This window comes from Rhineura floridana, chromosome 1, assembly GCF_030035675.1.
Source record: "Rhineura floridana isolate rRhiFlo1 chromosome 1, rRhiFlo1.hap2, whole genome shotgun sequence".
Lineage (NCBI taxonomy): Eukaryota > Metazoa > Chordata > Lepidosauria > Squamata > Rhineuridae > Rhineura > Rhineura floridana.
The window spans coordinates 123,178,787-123,198,219 of NC_084480.1; the positions used below are offsets into that span (position 1 = coordinate 123,178,787).

Consider the following 19,433-nt stretch of genomic DNA (forward strand, 5'->3'; position numbering starts at 1 on the left):
TGGTTTGGTAAAATCCTGAGCCAATGGAGTTTTGTGTATTGTTACAGACCATTATTGAACCTGCAACAACTTCATTTTTTTTTTTAAAGTGGCTGCTAGAATATTATTTGCAAGGAACTGGAAAATGTCTACAGTACTTTCTTATCAAAGAATGGTTGGGAAAATATAGATTTTGCTGTTATGGCTAAACGACACACTTTCTTGTATTTAGGGAACATAAATAAATGACAAAGGAATAATTTTATTGAGTATTGTAAGCAAAATTGACTGATGCCAAATGTAAGGTATGGATTTCCAGTGTTCTAAGAATGCTTGGAGTCTATTGTAAATTAGCATATTATATCCCAATTTTGGTAATGAAATACTTAATGTCAATGAGAAGACAAACAACAAAAGTTACTTTTTTAAAAAAATGAGAAAAATGAAAGGATAGCAAAGAAATGAAAACTCTCTGTTATGAAACATAGTGAGCATCTGGAAAGCCACAAGAAAACAAGACCTGGTCAACCAAACATTTGGATATATGTAAGAACTCTTTACTTCAGCCTAAACATCTAGGTACAACTGTACATCTATGTCCCTGGGACAGCTGGAATTTTGTAGTGAGGGAGCTTATATAGGAAGCTGTGGTGGCTGGTGTCCACTGGGACTGGTAGGACAGAAGGTAGGAGCCCAACAGTAAGTGGAGCCTGAGCCAAAGGCAGGTAGAGCCAATCAATTCTAATTTTGTTCCCCTCCCTGCTGTGTTCACTACAAGGGCAACACTGAGACTAAGGAGGAGGAAGCTCACAGGCAGTGCTATCCCCTGGACTGGTTTTAAATAGGAGGGCAGACAGACTAAGGCTGGCGGGGCAGTCACCCTAGGTGGGAATGTGCAATATCATCCATATCAAAGCCTGAGCTAGCCAGTTCATTCAGGCCAAGATGGGCATAGTGATGTGGATATGCGTCTGTGTCTACGTTGGTTGTGTGCACTGCAACCTGTTTGCTGGATCAACCAAAAATGATGATGATATTATTATTATCATTCCCTTTTGAAAGAGAAATATACCCTTGAATAGACAACATAGCATTGCCCCAGTTAACTATATCTTATTTTGGCATGTTCTGTTTATATTTTAATTAATAAAAATGTGTGTCCCCACCTTTTCCCCCCATTCCTTAAATTCTTTAGTTTTGAACAGCGCTATGCTTCATAAGTTTATTTGGAAGGCAACAACATCTCAGAGAACCTTCTGTTTCCGTAACCTTGGTGAAACAAAAAGAACAAAAATGCCTCTAATATAAAGCTGAACCTCTGTGTTCATCCTAACTGTATTAATCTCAGTTAGGGGTGGCTCAGAAAAGCATTGGTTCTGGTTTAAATAGTATGGAGAGCAAAGAGGAGGGTAAAATATCACTGCTGGCCAGGCATGAAATTGCCTTTAGTAATTGCCTTTGGCTGTATGAAGGTGCTACACCACTGTAGCATTGTGAATGCAAGCTCTGGTGATGGTGGGGAGCAGGATGTGCAGTTGTCAGCCACTTCCAGTTTTTTCCAGTGTGGCCTAATGTGCATTACTACATGTGCAATATGATATCATTCTAGGACCTTTACTGCACAATCTACCCTGAAGCAAGTCCTATTGGATCAGCTGGGTTTGCTTCCAGGTAAATGGGATTAGGATTGAAACTTTAGGCTGCAATCCATTACATGTCTACTAAAATGTAAACTCCATTAGGGTTATTCCCAGGTAAGTGTGTATTGGATTGCAGCCTTACCCATGTGGTGTCCATTTATGCGCATAAAAATCACAGTGATTCCAAAGGGATTTAGTTGCATGCAAGCACACACACCAGCCGCAGCCTGTCACTTTGCTATGAAACTGAGAGTAATGTGATCCTTTGGATTACAATGTTAAGTGTACCTTATGTGTATTAAGTTTCGGCTGTTAATCTCACTAGAACTTTGATTGGCTCTTGAACAGAGTTGCTTTATGCAGCAGAGTTCATTGGAGATATAAAAGAATATGAAAGAGTGGTGTTTATCTTAAACAAAATAACCTCTTTTTATTAAGAAAGTACATGTGGATAGGAAAGCCTAATCATCTACACTAGCTGAATTCAAAACGTAGGGAGAGAGAGAATTGTGGGGAGGAGGAGGAGGAACTGGAAGTGGTGAGAGCCCTGAGAATATCAGTCTAACCAATCAGAGGCATGCTTAAATTTGATGAATGTAATGAGGAGAGAATTCAAGCAGGGGCCCTTTCAACTGACTATATCTATTGCCCCTAATGGTCAGTAGATTCAGAGCACACAGTGAGACAATGCATTGATTGAAATGAAACTTCCGACAACTTTCTGTATCTTTATTTCTTAATTAATTCATGTATTTCTGTATTTATTAAAGCAATGTGTCTGCTGAGACAAACCAACTTTTGCAGTATAACCCTATACATATTTGCTCAGATGTTAGTCTCACTGTATGCAGTAGTATTTCATGCCAGGTAATAGGAGGATTGCAGCCTTAAAACCAGAGGAGGAAGAAAGAAAAAGAAAAACGTATGTTCATCTATGTTCATCTGAAATTGGCATGTGTGATTGTGTGCCATAATTATGCCATGCAGCAGCTTGTAATCTCACAACATTTCTAATGCAGGATCTAACTGGCGACAAAATCACATGGCATTAATCACATAAGTCATTGCCTGTTATGGCGATGGCAGAGATGACAGCAAGTTTAGCAGAGTAGCTCCTCGTCCTCCAGGACCTTCCACAGGAGACTTTTTGTGTTACATTCAAAGATCTAACAATAACCTCAAACTCAACAACATGGAAGTAAAGGGAAAGAAAATACATTTGCACATCTTTCAATGAAGCATGTTTTCAGACAGTACTTTCAGTATCATGAGATTTCAGAAACAAAGTTTCATTGCACCTTAAATAATTCTTCTTCTTCATCTTTGTCTTCTTCTTCTATTATAGTGGCTGCAAATTCAGAAGTGCAGGGTCTTTTCATGACAGTCACATCATACTCACACCCACAGCCATTCCCCATTCTAAGATTATACAACCACTTATGATTATACAATAAAATGAGTTTTCAGTCTCTTACTTTGTTTGGAGTACTTTCCTTTAGTGGTGCATTGCAACAATCAATACAGATCTTCATGTGTTGCCTTTCAGCTAGATCTACTATTTTCTGTACACATGCATGGTCAAACAGACTAAGATGCTTTAAGGTAAGGAACTTCCTTTGATGAGCTTCCCTTCTTGGTTGCCATACTAAGACTGAAGTGAAGTGTGTTAATTACTGAGAAGAGTCTTCTCAGTGGCTGACTCACCTCCTTTCACTCTGGTTGGCTCCAATCAGTGAGAAAGGACACTGAAGACATTGGGACCCTGCTCCTAAAAAAGTAAGCGGTCTAAGACCTCCTGGGACCCTAGATGACTACAACCCTGCAAACAAACAAGAATAGCATCAACAATTTAAAACTAAAGCAACCATTTTCAACACACAATTAATTGCCACCAGACCAAAGAAGACTCATGACACAGTTATGGTATAATGTTATATTTATTAAAATATAACAAATATTAAGCCATAATCAAATTCAATCCAATTAATCTAATTTTTAACTCCTTCGGGCAGGTGAGGTGCAGACTAACTAACAGGGAATTCTTCCACAAACTTAAATCAGGTCAATCACCTTGGACTATAACTCCCCACCAAGGATGTGGGAAAAGCCATCCCTCCTTGCTATTGGAGTCAGGTATGTGGTTCCAACTTCTGCATCCTGGCCCCACCGTACAGGCGTTCACCATGATGCGCAAGCTGTTCCCACTAGGACACTCCCCAGATCTGCACCAGACATTAAGCACTGATGGTTCCCTAGGGAGTGCCCTTTACCAAAATGCCTCAGCCTCCTTCCTTTTCCCCCAAATACCTCGCCTGCCCGAATTCCATGCCAGCCAAAGCATAACAACGCGAACCACTCCCAGAAAGCCAATCGAATCGACCCAAGCAATATGGAGTAGGCGAAACCAAAGGGATTCTGAATGCAGGATCCCCCCCCCAAGTTTCTACTCAGCCCCATTGGCAACTAGCAAAGCCCATACTGACGAGGGAGGAAGGGCGGATGCCGCAGGTAAAAAAGGCAGGTCTTCCAGGGAAGAGCAGTCTTATATACCCGCTGATCTCTGTCTCCTAATTGGCCCTAACAACAACACCTGACCCTTTGCTTTCTTTGAGAACCTTCCTGAGCCTTCTTTTCAATATGGGTGGTGGCAAACACGCCCCCTCAAAGCAGGAACGCCATTGTTTAAAGGGGAGCACTGGAAACTCATTGGAAAAATTGGGTCCTTCAAAAGGAATATATCTATTTTTTGCTAAGAACAGAACATCATCCAAATTTAGCATAGGATGGCTGTATTCCGTAAACTTCATTCTGCTGGCAACTCCTTATGAATGAAACACTGTTTGCAGCTTTTACATAGATGTCAACCTAGTGTAGAAAACTCTATTCTTGGGTTACTATTTATGTAGATATAGTTATTTTTCATTATTTACGTTGTGTCTTTACTAGGGGTGTACACTTGCAGTGACCACAAGTTTTGCCTTGTATCTTTAGCAGTCCACTCAGTTTTGGATTTGCTCTAAACCACTGTTGATTGATCTGTTATTTGGGTCCGAAACTGATCAGCTTATTCTAAAGCTGTTTTGCCTCCATTGCCTACAATGGAGAATCTAAATATCAACTATATTTTTTTCCCTTTTCATATAAATGGATGAAATTTGCAGACAAAGGAGACCCTCCAGAGTGCTTCTAGAAGTTTTTGTACAGGGAAACTTTACAGTTTTTTAAAAAGAAAAAATCTCTATCTTTTATTTTTCTGCCAGAATTGGATGCAAATTTCAGACATAGTCACCCCTTCTGAGCAGATGATGCTGACCAAATTTCAGAAAGATAGATGTAGCAACTCTTCTCCAAGGGCAGATTTAACCATTTTGGGGTGGGAAAATAGAATTAAGTTTCTCTCCCCTACTTTTTGTTTGGGGGGGGGAGGAGGGAAGTGCCCCTGGGCAAGAAACTTCCAAAGTTCAGACAAATAGGTTCAGGAGCCATTGTGCTAGCTGATTTTACCATAGATATATGAAGATCTACATTATTTTCTCTCTGCCTCCCCCCCTTACTGGAGGTACCCTCTTTAAAGAAAAAGAGAGCTATGGCTTGTAGTTTGTTAGAAAAAAGAATGATTAGGAAAGAATCAGGTCACCCCAATAGCCTAATTTCGACACTTATGTCCTGCTGTCACAGTCAAAACTCAGAGGAGGACAATCCATGTGTTTACTTCAACTTCCCTCCCTCCAAACACTGTGCTTGGAGAGCATTTGGAAAATAATTCACTGTAAATAAAAGCTAGACCTGTCCTTCAAAACTAAAAATTCCCCAACCTCTCCTCTGCATCCTTCCCCTCTTGAACTTTGGGCATTTCCCCAGTCAGCTTCGTTTCATTTCTCTGGGAAGGAAAGGGGGAAGGGAATGGCCATGCATTTACATTTATGGTAAAACTGGCACAACAGCAGTACTCAGAAGGGTGAGCTCTCCCTGATCCATCTTGTCGCCTTGTTAATAGTGCGATCCAATACAGCAATGTGATCAATCCCAATTGGCCTCATTATTCAGGATGCAAACAGAGTCAATGCACATCCCTAGTCTCTACCACTTTCTGTATTATATTTATTTGTTTTATTCCCAGCTCTCTCACCCACTCAGAGTTCAGCTTAACCCCACAATTAGCTTCTTAGATTTTGCTAGATATTGAATGCAATACGGCCATACTACCCTGAACAAGCCCAATCTCGTCTGATCTTGGAAGCTAAGCAGGGTCAGCTCTGGTTAGTACTTGGATGGGAGACCACCTGGGAATACCGGGTGCCGTAGGCTTAGAGGAAGGCAATGGTAAACCACCTCTGAATACCTCTTACCATGAAAACCTTATGAATATATCCAAAAAAGGATTCATAGGGTCGCCATAAGTCATAATCGACTTGAAGGCATATAACAACAAGGTATTGTATGCTTATTTCCTATCATTTCTCTGCAGCCATGAGTGCTAGAAGCTTGTTCAAAAATAAAACGCTGGCATGTTTAGATCGCCGAGCTCTGCTCCAGATACTGAATTCTGCCCTAGAGTCTCAATCAGAATAAAAACAGTCTTCCCTGCACTGCAATGTTCCTTGAGCAGAACCTTGTCTTTTATTCCCTTTTTGTATTTATAGCATTTATCTACGGCTCTGCAGGAGGAAATAATGAAAACTTAATGTGCATCCTATCTCTTCAAGGGTTTTGCTGTAATGTGTCTTTGTCTGCCAATTTTTCCCCTTGCTGAAAGTAGAAATAATCACAAACTGCAGTGCATAACCTTGACCCCTTCTTTTCTTCTCTACAAAACAAGTAGCTTTCAAAGTAGCTTTCACTGATGTAGACTGTTGACTGTGATGAACTAATTACTGTCCAGAGAGAATTAGACACAAGTTTGTTCCAAATTGGGGCTCTCTGGATGTGCTTTGCTCAGTTTCTTCTCTTTTTGTTTAGATTTTCTGTAGTTGTGAAGTCTCCATAGCATTCTTCCAAATATATATATAAAGAGAGAGAGAGAGAGTAAAAGATATACCAAACTTTACTGTGAGTTTGTTAATATTTCATGAAGATAAGTTTCCATTGATTCCTTGCTTCATAAATAAGAGAAGTGTGTAAGGTCATACACTGGGGAATGCACCAACATTTTGGTTACTGTTCTACATCAGGAAATGCGAAGGGAGGAGATTGTGAGACAGTGGCTGTTGCTCACCACAGGCTGTGAGTCAATAGAATGAAGTTGAAACTAATGGGCAATCCTCTGATGTACTTAGGTGAAGCATTTTTAATAGGGAGGGAAGGGAGCATTGATGCCCCTGTACAAAACAAAATCACAGCTGGATTAATATTTGTGATCTTGCTCACCCACATCCAGTGAGTGTAAATTCACTGAGGACATAGGGCTGGTCAGCATTCTCAAGCAGTTGCTGAGCTCCTCAGAGTCCTGGGATGGCCAATTGCAGTTGTCCTTTGCTGTCCTTGCTGCTTGTTGTCTTCCCTGTCCAATCTGGCATTGGTACAGAGTAACAGTGGCCATCAGTGGCCACGCACTCTCCTTTGGTCAGAGTGCTGTCTGCTGTCTCTCCTCCTTCCTATTGGTGCCTCTTGCCTGCCTATCCACTTTCTGGGTAAGCAAGTGGTATCAATGAAAAGGAGGAGGGTCCTTCCACAGAAGGCATCAGGCCCAAAGGCTGCTTAAAACCTGGACCTACAAAGAAGAACAGCTAGAATTATTATATTGCTGCTGCCCTGGGCTCCTTTGGAAGGAAAGCAGGATATAAAACCAACCAACCAACCAACTAATCAACCAACCAACCAATGACAGAGAGTTCCACAAGAGTAGTTATTGGAGTGTGCATTGACTCTGTGTGAATAATGAAATGAATTGTGATGATTCTAGGTAGACAGCCATGTTCCTAAGTCAGACCATGCCTTTAACAAGGTATCTCAAGGCAGATCAAAAGTCCTCAACCTTCTGAGTAGACCTGGTGCCTTAGTTTTTCCAAAAAGTTAAACACACATGACACAACATTTCCCCCCTTTTCTTTTCTTAGAAATGAAACCAAGCTGACTGAGGATATGCCCAGAGCTCAAAATGGGAAAGGGTGGAGATATGAGAGAATCTTTCATTTTGACAGACAGGTCTAGCTTTTAACCACAGCAAATCATTTCCCTCCAATCACAGTGCTTCGGGGGAGGGATATTGAGGTGAAAAACAGACCTGTTCTTCATGTGGGTGAGAGTAGGGTCACATTCACACTAGACATTTATTCCACTATTATTCCACTTTCAACAGTCATGGATTTCCTCAAAGAATTCTAGGAAGTGTAGTGTTTGAAGGGTGCTGAAAGCTGTTAGAAGACTTCTGTTCCCCTCACACAGCTACAATTCTCATGAATTTTCTGGAAAGAGGAAATTACTGTTAAACCACTATGGCAAATTGTAGCTCTGTGAGGAGAATAGAGGTCTCCTAACTCTCAGCACCCTTCACAAACTACACTTCCCATGATTCTTTGGGGGAAGCCATGACTGTTGAAAGTGGAATAATAGTGGAATAAATGTCTGATGTGAAGAGCATAAGCTGCACAGTTAGTCTATTAGGGTGGCCTGTTTCCTTGCCAATTACTCTTTTCCCTAACAAAATTTAAAAATTTAAAAATTAAAAACAGTCTGCATCTGTGTTGGAATTGCTTTTTAATATTTTGTTTTTTAAAAAAACAATGTTTTTTAACCCTGTTTAAAAGATGTTCTTAAAGCTTTTAAAAAGTGCTTTTTTAAAAACGTTGTTTTGTTTTGGTGTATTTGGTGTATTTTAAGGTCTGTTTTTATGATGTTCTGATTTGTTTTTAGTGCTTTTGTTTGCCGCCCTGGGCTCCTGCTGGGAGGAAGGGCCGGGTATAAATAAAATAATAAATAAAATAATAAATAAATAAATAAATAAATAGAAATAAATAGAAATAAAAAAATCCAAGCTCTCTTCCTCTCTCTTTTCTTCACAGAAGGTATTTCCAGGAAGCAAGGGGCAGCAAGAAGAAAATGGTGACTTTCCCCCCTTTTTTTAATAGTAAAGGTAACATCAGATAGCCCATGGAAATATTTGTTTGAACTTTGGCAAATTTCTTACACAGAAGAATATTTCTTATATCCCCAGTTATTACCCCCAACAAAACAACTAGTGAAAGGGAACATGATTTCTAACCCCCCACAGGTGGTAATCTTTTAATATCATATTTTGTTCACATACACATTTTTGCACACATTTTATCCTAAAACAATGCATTTGTGCATGAATTTTGGTGCATGAGCTGTGACCTGTATTACAAAATTCAGAGACAGGCAAGTACTGAAGAATAACTGTGGTCCAATCCACATATAAGTCCCGGCAGTGTTGGTTTGCTCAAAATGTGAACAACAAAATCCATAAGCATCTGCACTGTCTTTCTTTCTTTTTTCTTTTTTGGTAGCACAACAAACCTTTAAAGGTTTCCTGCACAACCGCCCCCCTTGAATGGATCTGCCTGAAATTTGGCAGTCTTAATCCACTCCAAGAATGTCATCACAAGTTTCCCACCCGTGCTTTCAAGCAGCCTGCTAATGAGCATGATAAGAAAGCTGTTAATGGATAAATAAATGGTGTATTCTGTATATGTTATGAGAACAAGCAAAAGAAGAGCGCATTTTCCAAAGAGGTAATGACCCTTCTTGTACACTATGTAAATATCAAGACTTCACTTGCTGATTTTCTAGATGGCTGTGGCAGTTGCTTCTCTAAAATGAAATCTCTGCAATAATTCCAGTCCACTGCAGAGTTATGCAGGCTTACGTCCTGATATACACATTACTGGTGTGGTGTGGAAATTGTATTCTTCCATGATCCAATCCCATGATGCTTTGTAATGGCCTTCTTCATGGGGGCACCCTGGCTGTGGGAGCCCTATTGAAACCAATGAAACAAGTGAGCTGCAACTAAATGAAATTCCTTTGCTTTCATTGGGAATAACAACTGTCTTTACTTGGATCAAGCTGAATGGACTTGGTGGGACGTGTGGATAAGCTTGGGAAGGATGGGCACTGTTTTGGGGCCTACATGAAAGCTATTGACGTTGCTTTAATGGACCTCTTAACTGAGAACAGTTTTAGGTATAAATATATAAAGAAATCGAGCTGTTAAACCTAAAGTCACTGTGATGCAAATAAGTCTAAACATAATTATAATGAATAGGTTCACCTGGATGTGTGTGTGTGTATAGGTAGAGCTCATCTGTCCTAAAAAAGAAACATCGCTAATACAGTAGCATCATCTTGAAAGGAATATGTGTGTCTTGTTGAAATCCCTTGCTCTTCATTGAGACCTTAATTACAGGAAGTTTATTTCACAGCACCCTTACTTATCCGAGACAGACTCTCTAGGAGCATGTCAGTCTTAACACAATGTGTCATGCTTTTTAATGGGCACAGTACAAAGGCTTCCCATACCCCCTACGTTCAACCTTACCAAATTGAATAATGGGCAAACCTTTTAACATGGAAACAAAATGCCTGAAGGCTGTGCAAACAGTATGTCTAGTAAAAAAAACTGTTGCCAGTTCTGAAAAAAGAAAGCTATTGTTTAAGCAACTTCTGATGAATTTGATATATAAGCTTGTATTGCTGGTGTTGGAGGTGGTGTATTCCTTCAATATTTTTAAGGTTGAAATTATAAACATTGCCCCTGTAGGGACGAGATCACAAGCATCCAGTTTCAATTCCTTGTGAAGCTGGGGAACTGTGGTTTGATTAAACAAAGGATGGGGATCCTGTGTCTCTTCAGGTGTTCTTGAAGCATGGCTTCCATCATGGCCAATATTGTCAAGCTTGATGTGCACTGTACATCCCAAGGGCCACAGGTATCCCATCCCTGGTTCAAATTATGTTTGTAGAACCAGCCAGAATTTTAAATGGCAGTTTGAGTCTGGCATGTTCTCTCACTAACCATAGTTCAAAGAAAGCGCAGTTCCTTGAGTTCAGATGCCAAGGGGAACTGTGGTCAATTCAGAAACAGAAATGCTCACTCTCCCACTCACTGGCTCAAAATAGGGAAGGGAGTATATGAGTGTAAAACTCACCATGGTTTATTCCTGTAGCAGTTTCATCTGAAACAAAACAACAAGTAGTTCAAGCTTAAGTGGCTCTTGATTTCCAAAATAAAAGGCATGATCTATCCAGAGTTAAGTACTCGTAAGTGCTTGAGTGGGTTTTATGTAAGTATCCATTCGCTCCCAAATGACTTCATCATTTTTGAGTGCTATAGATAGCTAGATTTAGGTTGTGACATATGGGTTTTTTAAAATTAACTCACAGGGTTTTTGTTTGGTTTTGTTTAATACACATTCTTTGCACTGATTCTGACAACAGTTCACCTAGCCCAAGATTATCTCCCATGATGGGAAGTATCTTTCCAGGGTCTCAGGTAAAGCTTTATCACAGTTGTGACCTGACATTCTGCTTATCAGACTCCTCTTGGGACTTCTGTGGTTCATCCACTTTCCTTTTATACTTTTTGTCAAAATTCATTCTGCCACTTTCTATATTTCGCCTGATCTTACACACACAGCAAAACAAATGGTAGGATGGACTGTATCACTTCAGGCTGAAAGTGGAAGATACGATTTTTAAAAATCTTCCACTATGTAAAAACAACACCCTACCCACAGTAGAAAAATGGGGCAGCAGGGAGCAGGCTGAGCTAGAACCTTTCTTGGTTTTTGCTTTCGGGGAGTTGCTTCAATGTGTAGAAGTACAGAAAAATGGCAATGAGTTGGCCTTTGATTATATGAATGCAGAAGATAAATATTATAGACTCTCATTCAAGGAATCCTTACTGGTCCATTCACCACTGCCCTACATCACTCACTCACTGGATTTAATTTCCAGCATCTTCTTAACTTACACAACCTCCCAACCACCAGAACAAACTTGGTAATAGATTGCACTGAGTCTTTCCAGGCACCATCCCTTTTGGTCTAATAGCCACCTGCTTTATCAACTGGAGGTATTATGCCACTGGCTTTCCTTGACTAGTTACAAATGTAGAATTCCACCACCAGCAGCCTGCTGTCTGCTTCAGTTCCACCGTTAGAATGACTAGGGAACTGTTCTAGGGATTGTAGTACTTTTTATTTTCTTAGCTACTTAGGTTTGAGAGTGACAAAAACTCATTGCTGAAGTAGGTGGCCTCCTGGTACATTATCAGATGTGCCTGTGGGCATCTGGTGGTTCTATCTAATGAAGACCTTTCTCCAGTTCACAGCCTCTGAACCATTGCCAAGGTATCACCTAGACCAGCCTTCCACAACCTGGTGGCCTCCAGATGTTTTGGACTACATCTCCCATCATTTATGATCATCGACCAGGTTGGGGAAAGCAGAACTAGACGGATCAGTGCAAGCACATACTTTCCAGATAGCCTGAAGACACCTAAGTCACCTAACTTCTTCTAAAGGTTCAGGTGAGCAGAGAAGCTGAACTGACCATGATAACTGTGGGTCTAAATATAATTTTAGCATATTAGCTTATGGACTGGATCTTAGATTCACATAAACTACATGTAACTTCAGATATCAGTGAAAGCTGGCTACGTTTAAATAATATAATTGATACTTTTGCTCCCCATCCTCAACCAAGGAGTTACTAATTTGGAAACTGAAGTTGAGAAGTTTTGAAATTGTGGAATTCTTGATACTGTCTGCCTCTCTCAATATTTGGCGCAGATCATGCAGGAAAAACTAAGCAAGTTTCATTTTACCATCTAAACTCTCTGTTTCCTTTCAAAAGGGAGAAATCTTAGGAAGCTGGAAGTCAACAGCCTACAAACCCTAGAGGGAGAGACTAAGCTACACCCCGACAAATCAAACTTTTGCAAATTGTCACTGTTTAGTGAGAAAAAAGGCTCCTATTGCTACTGATAGAATTACTCAGGCGTAAGGTGGTTGAAGATCTTTGCAGAAATACTCCAAACAAGAGCAGAACTTTGAAAGTATAATATGATTCCACTCAAATCTAAGTGCTCTGTTTCCAATTTCTGTAAATTATAGGTAGAAACATAGAATTAAGGGCTCCACAGAGCCCTTTGGGTGAACAAGATGCATTTTTACTTTGGTCAAGTCTCTCATTTTATTTTGTTGACCAAATACATTTCATTACATTTTTGTCAACAGAATGTAATTTTGCTCTGATCATTCTGTCAAGAAAAGGCAGCAACATGAAATCTTTTGGTCTGCAAAAAGAAATTGCAGGTTCAGTTTATTTTGTACATATGGAAGGTATGGACTGCACAAACTGAAAAAAATGATTATTCCCCCTGCCTCAAGTGACAGAAGAGCCCAAATTATTGATAATGTATAATCTATTACAACATCTTCCAATGGGATAGTTTTAGGGTTTTTTAAAGACCTTTGCTTGAATGCATGTTGACAATGAAAAAAAAATATTATGATACATTCTAATACACTTATAGGTCTTCAGTATACTTGTAGGGTTTTCAGTGACTTCTGATCTATCAGTGGATCACAGAAAATGAACAACAAGCAATAATATACTAAAAACAAAGAATCATAGAGTAATACAGTTAGAAGGGGTCTCTAAGGCCATCAAGTCCAGCCCCCTGCTCAATGCAGCAATCCAAGTTAAAGCATACTCCAGCTGCCTCTTGAATGCCTCCAGTGCTGGGGAGACCACCACCTCCTTAGGGAATTGGTTCCATTGTCATACTGCTTGAACAATTAGGATTTTTTCCTGATGTGCAGCCAAAATCTGGCTTCCTGTAACTTGAGCCTATTATTCCATGTCCTGAACTCTGGGATGATCGAGAAGAGCTCTGCTGGGCAACAGAATGAACAAAGATGCATTCTGATGCAACTTTGCTTGGGAGTAAGCACCATTTAACAGGGTGGTGGCAGGAAAAATGCAAATGCTAACACCTCAGCCTTTTCTATAGAGAGGTTTGGTTTTATACCTTGTATTTGTTCAGGGGAGGGAGCATTTGATAGATTCAGATCCCTTTATTCCATCCTCCATGATGGCAGGCAGACCCTCCCATTGCATTTACCACTTAAGACACATACCCTGAGACACAGAGGCAATAAGATAAAGGCTGCTTCTGTTTGCTGACTCAGTCAGAAAGTCTATGGGTAAGGGGTAGAGCTGCATATGTTGATCAAATGAGCATATGAAGTTTTCTAAACTGCTAGATTCTGCATAAGCAGCAGGCAGGCAGGCAGGTTAAAATTCTTGATTTTCCCAGGACAGCTTTGGTGTCCCTCATTGACTAAGAACAATGGAAAGCAGGAATGGGCTCATTTCACACAAAATTGGCAGAAAACTGCCTCCACATTTTGCCTTGTTTCTCTGGATCCACAAGGGATAGAGACTTGCTTTTAAAAAGAAAATGAAATCTGAGAACCTGGGCCATCTAATGGGCTAAGCGGGTACCGGGTAGCATGGCTAGAATCGGGGTAAAACCCAGCTAACTGGGCAATATGGTGACTCTAGTCTAGGTTTCCTAAGTGCAGTTTGCTTTTGAGAGCAGTATTATTGACAGTCTGCCTGAGTTCCTCTTGAAGATCTGTTTTGGGGTGCCTGTTCTTGCCCTCCATCACCTTGCATTCCTTCACAATGCAAGCCCTAAAGTGGCCTGGGAATGCCTGATATTCCTGAGTCCCTCTTGGAACTCCCAGTTGGGTTTATATCATTCTGCTCCTTCTCCCCATGCATGGCACATGCCCTATTGTGGCACGGGACTGCCTAATCTCTCGGCTTTTCTGGATTTAATCTACCACCAATGATTTCCTCTGCTCTACTCTTTTCAGCAGATCAAGGATAAGCAACGTCTTCATTTTTACCATCCCTCTCTTCTCCTTCTTTCAGCTCATCATCCTTCCTCATTCTCAGCCTATCCCTTCTTCTCATGTGATAACTCTGAAAAGTTCATTCCGTGTCAAAGTTCATAAATCAGTGCTTCTTTGTCTTTGTCTTAATGAACTCTCTTTTCTGGATTAAGTCTTATGAAGTCATGGTTCTGTCTTTCCTTCCTGGAAACCTCACGACAATGCTCCATTATCTAGACGAAGAGTCCTAGGTGATATGTGCTAGCGCCTATCTATCTGGCTAAGATATTCATGTTCAAAGCCAGCTCTGCCAGATGGATAGCAGTTTGTCTTTCAGTAGGAATAGAGAGAGGGGCTGCAGAGGGAAACACTCCCCCTAGTGGTCAGAGTATCCCCCCCAATCATCCATAGTTCCTAAAAAAAGATCTCTCAGAAAATGAAATCAGGTTCATACATTTTTCTGATACACGTAGTCCTGAAAAAGAATAATTATTTCCTAAGTAACCTTTATTCAGAAGTTGCACTGTATAAAGGGGAAATAAATCCAGACTCTTTGAATAAAATTGTCTGTTGAGGTGAAGGCTTATTAAAACAATGAAAAGGCCAGCTTTTTGTCCTTGTTCCAGGAAATGCCTAGGTCTGTTTTTGGCTGCCTTCCATTCTGTTATGCCTAGGTTGTCGATACAGCACCATATCTCACTGGCAATGCTGATTTTCAGCCGTGTGGAGCTGGAAAACAGTGTAGGTTGTAAAATATGTGTTTTGTCAACTGAGATGCAACAATGCCCATCAACTCTTTAAAACCTCTGCCACTGACAAATGTGTGGAACAGGAACCATAAGCCATCATTTTACTGAAAACATTGACAATCTGTTTTGGAAGCAAGAGCGGCTGACGGCAATGGAATTTGGCTGTCTGTGGTGGTGTCTACAATGGGATTAACCATCTACTCCCTCAGATCTTGTTTTCATGAACTTCCTGAAGAGCAAATTCTCTGTGTGTGGATATGTGCATGAAATATGTATGTATAGAAACCTCTGAGTTTCTGTACCTACTGTTAAGAGTAGGGATGGGCAAATGTGTCCGTTTTGCTTTCTCTCAGTTTCTCAGTTTTTCATTCTTAAGTTCAAGTCTTCACAAGTCCAAATCAGGTTGTGATTATTATTATTTTTAAAAGAATCCTCATGAAAATTCACAAGCATTTTTATGCTGATTTCTCCTAATACACATATTTTGTGGGCAATTTTACCTAATATAAACAGTTTTGCAAAGCACTACTCCCTAATATAATGCATTTTTGTACATTATTTTCACTAATATATTTATTTATATTGACCCTAGCGTAAGCTTTTTCCCCACCACACATTGACTAGAGAATTGCATTGGAAAATCTGGAGAAGTATGAATTTTGAAAGATGGCTGTGTTTCTTTCACATATCATGAATTAGGTAGGTTCATCTTTAAATGCAAGCCAAATCTAATTTCTTCCCCATCCCTGTATAAGAGTCACATCCATTGCTCCATCCACTTTTGTCTCGGTTTCACCTATTAGTGGTAGGTGGCTCTGGAATGCTGCCCATGCAAGAATGTGGCCCTCAAGCTGGAAAAGGTTCCTCATCCCTGCTTCAAACAGTTAGTACTACTATTTGGGGACACAAAGTTAAATGAAAATAAAGCTATTGTCATCTTTTGCAATGTCCATATATTCCATGTTCCAAAATTCAATTGTCTTTTGCGACTGCTAAGTGGTGACCCTACTGGATGTGGCAATCCAGTCAGGGAGAGAGATGAGGCAGACTATGTTTAGGGCACCTTTTCTAGCTCCCTCCCCATATGGGGTGAGTAGAGTGGATCCTGAATAGGACTGCTCAGTCATGGATATAGCTGCAAAACTACTCAACTGCCTCAGTCCTTGAGCCAAGATGACTGAGACTGTATCTACCTCCCATGTGCCGGTCCATGACTAGGGGCTTCCAGATTTCACAGTCCTGCCCCCGTCTCCATTTGCTGATTGCCATGGGACTTTTGTTTTGTTTTGGTTGGAAGACACCTGTGTGTAAATTTGTTTTATGTGGGGAGATTGGTGCACAACGATCAACACACAGTCTTGACTGAAAAAGGCTTTGATCCAATGGCATGGATATCACAACGATTGGAAGTCTTTTACTGCTGCAGCCTTCATCCATCTTCACAGCTGTTGTAACATACACATTGTTATTCTTCACCTGTTCTGCCATTGAGGACATTCTTGGATCATTCTTTGTCTGGTTCCTCTCTCTTGACCTTACCGCCATGGGTGACCCTGCTGGGAGTACATGATTACTGACGGCATCACTCACAGGGTTCATTGGAACATGCAAGCCCACTCATCACTAAAAGGTGACAATCCAGCTAGCAGGTACACATTGATTAGGTACACATCGATAAGGTGTACATTGTTCAGTGAGACAGGGGAGCTCTGCTGGTGAAATGCAATATAAAGTTGGCCTTACACTTGTTGCCTGTGCACCCTAAGGATGTTGACCTATTGGGCTTCCAGTTCCAGTCCTCGATGCAGTACTATTTGGACCCATGAGCTGCTCTGTTGCTTGCTCCACCTTTGAGACTTTCAGTACTTTCTTCAAATGGTTGGTCCAAGAATGGTCCAGAACTTTCCTCATGGCCCATAACTTAGATGATTTGTTTGTAAGTTTGTTGGAGCAGCTGGCACTGATCAGGGTAGCTTAAGTCTCATCATGTGAGCAGAAGCCCATTCACGGGACATTGGATGTCACCTCTGAGTGCAGCACAAGGATCTGAGTACATTACCCTTGTCTCTGCCAACTTAGCTCTGGCATTGTACATTTCTTTTTTATCTTCTACTTCTACTTAGACCTTTTTCTAAATACTCAATTTCCATTTATAATTTACCATTGTCTTTGAACTCAGCATGATGTCGCCTGACTTTCTGACAGATCTGTCACAGTAATTGTCTTACTTCTATCAGTCATCAGATTCTCCCACCTTAGTCTTGGTTGTTAGATTTTGCTTCACAATTTGCTGCTGTTGTCACTGTCTTCCTTTTAGTCCAACTTCTTATGTTCTTCTAAGGCCATTTCAAACTTCATCTTCATCTTGTTGCTACCTAGTTACTCTTTAACAAAATTTAGGCTGCATTTGAAGGATCCCACATGGATGTGTCATGAAAGGTTTAGAGGACAGACTAGCCAGGAAGCTAGACAAAAACTTTATTGTCTTTCTTATAGATAGAACAGAAACAGGAAACTCCTGTCTCTTCCCAGATACAACTAAGTCCAGTACCAACTAGTGATTAAGCAACAGAATGACACCTTTCACACAGATGAATTCTGAAGGAAACTGAAGGCATTTCCATTAAGCCCAGGCTCAGGGTAGCCCTATCATTAAACAGAGTGAGACAGCTGCCTCAGCATCTGATTTTGTGTGGCATGAAAGGATAGCAAATTGTTATTGTAATATTTTTCCTGCCAGGTTCTTGGATTTTTTGCCTCAGGTGGTAAAATAACAACCGGCCTGGGTGTTATGCACCTTGACAATAGCTACATACACTGAAAGCACATTGTTTTACTTAAATAATTCAGAGAACTATAGTTTGTTAAGGGTGGTGGGGATTGTAGCTCTCTGATGGGTAAACTACAGTTCCCAGGATTCTTGGGGAGAAATAATGTGCTTTGAATGTATGGTGTGTACTCAGCCACAGCATGTGCATCAAGGCACTTGCCACCCCACGTCAAGCAGCAACATGTTTTGGGCTGGCCTTGCAGAGGCCAGAAAAATCTTCACAACTTGTAAGGCTTACTTGTTCTTGCTAAGCCTGTGTCTGGGTTGTACTTTTTCAGATTGCGTATGATTGGATGTTCCTCCATTTGAACAAAAGTACACATCCCTCAACCTCATAGAAAATTGCCTTTGAGAATAGGTTAGAACCCACCTCCCTGACATCTAGTTTTAATGTAGAGGGAATCATTGTATGGATCATTTGCTCATGTAGGCTTCCACTGGCAGTCTGCAGAGGCACAGAGACAGACAGAGGTTTGCTACCTGACTGAGAACCTAAGCTGCTGTCAAATTTTGCCTCAAGTACAATTTGAAGTGATTTTTAAAGCATTCTCCTCAGGCAAGGAACCTCTAGGAATTTTGAGCAAATTTTAAAAAAATACAGTTAAGCTTTGCCAAATTTCTCAAGAATGGGCAAGGCAGTTTGCACATTTTTTTGTATTGCCTGCAGGTAGGAAAGCACACCTGTATTGCATTATCTGAAGTACAGAGTTAATTTTTTTCTTCATTGTTAGTACATAGGATAGAAAGCCAATGTGCCTATCTGCTTCCCTGCTTGCAGCATTGGATGGAGTACTAAGCATTTTTCTACATAAAAGGGACCCAGAGGATGGCAGAAAGACATGTGAAGCAGTCCTGCCACTGAAGAAAAGCAGGGCTACCTAGGAGACTACCTAGGAACATTTATGAGCTGTTTTGAACTCCTTTAAGTGTGGTGAATAAATGTAGTCGCTGTCTGGGTGGCACACACACAACACAAATTGAAGCAGCCCAAAGGATATAGACAGTGAAGAGTTTTTCAAATGTCGGACACATTTATACCTCCAAGCCATGCTCAAATTGATTAACAGCTATGCTAATTTCTCATAATCCAAACATCAGACTGCCTAAATCAATACAGGTAGCATAGTCCAAAAGGTCAACCTTTGAGCAAAATCCTTGTCGAACTGTAGATAGCTCAGGCCTTTGGAATCATACATTTGAATGCTTGAAGCCCCTTGGAGATGGGTGGGATGGGTAGTTGGGTAGTTTGAGCATTTGAAAGAACACTTCACAGGGCCCAATTCACTCAGCTGCCACATCCATACCATTTCTTTTTTGGGGGGGACTTACCTTGGAGGTCAAAAGTGGCAGCAGATGATAGAAATGGCTT

At 40.6% G+C, this 19,433-nt stretch overlaps 1 pseudogene; it reads left to right on the forward strand.

The window, feature by feature from the left end:
* The first annotated feature begins 5,808 nt into the window (after positions 1-5,808).
* On the forward strand, positions 5,809-5,927 carry LOC133375756 (5S ribosomal RNA; annotated as a pseudogene).
* Positions 5,928-19,433: the final 13,506 nt, after the last annotated feature.